The sequence below is a fragment of the Coenobita brevimanus genome, chromosome 14 (assembly GCF_032717465.1).
Source record: "Coenobita brevimanus isolate Jiangsu-jjx chromosome 14, ASM3271746v2, whole genome shotgun sequence".
NCBI classification, from domain to species: domain Eukaryota; kingdom Metazoa; phylum Arthropoda; class Malacostraca; order Decapoda; family Coenobitidae; genus Coenobita; species Coenobita brevimanus.
This window is the reverse complement of record NC_136967.1, coordinates 20975674-20978173: the sequence shown is the minus strand read 5'-3', so window position 1 is coordinate 20978173 and position 2500 is coordinate 20975674.

Here is a 2500-nt window from a genome sequence, read left to right as displayed (position 1 = left end):
CGGGAATGACTTGTTTTCAAGATCAGTAGATATGTTTATCTACGGCAAGCTATATTAGGAAAAAACTTGTCATACGATTTCTTTTATGGAAGGGATGCTTATTATCGGTAATTATATTTACCAAGCAAATGACGTAGTGAAACATGAAGTAAAATACCCGTAGACGTAATTCAGTCCCGACGTTATGACCCGTAATTCGGTCCCTACGTTACAGTCTGTTTTCACCTGACGGAAGTGGGTCACTCCCACAACTTTAGTACTAAGTCCTGGTTGCATGAATGTCTATCAGTCTTGGTTATGAGGTAGGAAATAATCTCCTCAGTTACAAGTCAAATAGCTCTTCCACTCTGATAATATCTGGCCATCAATAGAGCTAAAAGGAGTTAATGATCTTTTCATGTTAAAATAAACACCTGTAGTATAAAGCACAAAATGAAAAAAAAAAAATAAAAATAAGCAAGATGAGATTGTGTTTCAGGGTGAGCAGCAGTTAACACATTTCTCCCGAAGAGGATGTGTTATTATGTTGTGCTGCTCTTCCCCACAGATTTCCAATGTGGTAGTTAGGGCGCTCGCCGTAACACATTGTAATTAAGTGTTCCCAATGTTAAACTAATTACCATAACCTGTAGTGGCCTCCCCTGTGGTACTCAACAAGGCATAGTACAGGATGCTGCTATCTCCTTTAAAACTTTGTCTGTGGTGAGTCTCTCCTAAATGACTGAAGTAACCTGACAACTGCTGGAATAACCTACGAGCGTCTTAATTCTAGGCTAAAACGTAAATCGAGACAAATTTTAACTTCATCACTGCAACTGGATTCTTGACTTGAGGTAAGTCGTCTAAAGCTGTGGCCTGTCCACACTGAGGTTGGAATCTGACACACTATGATGCACACTGTCACACTGCGTATATATCTCGATAAAAGTTGTCAGAAGATCTCATATCACTGGGCCATACTCAGGGTATTCATTTTTTCAGTGGCAAACGTGATACAAGTGACAATGAGAAAGAGAATAATTAGGACATGGTCTTGGGAATAAAGGTGTTCTAACAAGTTCTTACTCGAGCAACACGACGGAAAAGTTCCGTCAAAGGTCCAGTTCCGACCCGAGTGTGAACAGGCCCTTAGACCGATGATATGTAAGTTTGTTTATAGTTTATTCTTCCCACCGCAAGACAATTATATTTAGCTGAAGGGAGACCACGCACCGCTGGGAGAATATGATATTTTAGGTGTTCAAGCTTGTATGACTTAATTTAATATATCTGTCATAAATCAGCTGGAACAGAAGACTACAGTTGATCCGACCATGAGAGGTTGCATGATGACATTATTAACAATCCGGCTCCTCTGACTCACGCAGAGCTAAATAAAACCGTATAGCATTGGTTGGAATATAGTAGGTAGAATCTTCCACGGAATTAGAGAGTGAAAGAACAATATTCTTGCTGGCATAGAAATTTCGCAGTATCTCTTAGTAATTTTTTCCCCGTACTGCTGTCTGATAGTTTGTGCGCTACTTAAATCTTTTCAGTAACGACACAGTTGCGTCAGTGACATAAAAGAGAGTATTAATCTCCTCATGATCTCTCCAAGCTGCAAAATTGCAAAATATATTACATTCTAGGACTGGAATGTGTAACGGATACTGTTTCTAACCGCTTCACTACCTCGTCTGTCTCCTTAGCTATATAAAATAATCATGCCTATGCAGTATAAAAGACCTTTATGTGTACTGAAAGGGTAAAGGTGTATTAAACAATATAAATCGTTGAGGATAAGTGTTACGAAATCTCCAAAGTACGTGAATATGGCCTTGTTGTAGATACTATGGGTTGTATCCTCTCCGGCACAGAAAATCCTCAAGCGCTGCTTTCTTACTAGTTTAATTTTGCACAAGATTTCGACGATACTAAAATCATATAAGGAACACACGATGGAAGATTAAGATGTAAAATGAAAAATATATTGTTAGGGAAGATGTAGTATGTAGTTCCTTAAGCAAACGAGGCCGCAGGTATACCGGAATAATTCATTTGATTTTAACTTCTACCGAGAATTATCCGAATATATATCCTATTCACATCTATTTTACTGGGCATGTTATTGTTTTAGCTCTATTGCAAATATTGTAATCAGCATGTTCAAAGATAAAAATAAATATGGCTGAGCATTAACATGGACATCATTCACTGACTTTGCTATATTTGTTAAGGAAAGAAAAAGTTATTTGGCTAGTATACGAGTATAAAGTGTTTACCCTCAGCTAAAGACAACACACGATTCTTCTGTTAATTATTTGGCACAGTAGGGTGCCACACCATTTTTTTTTTTGTAGCCCAATACCCAGATTGTTGTCTAAACATCCACATGTTTGCCAATAATACTGACCCTTGCTTACTGACTGCGTTGTAGAGCATGATTGTGTGGTTACCTACCGAAGTATTAGATGCTAATTCAATATTTTCATTCTCTCTCTCTCTCTCTCTCTCTCTC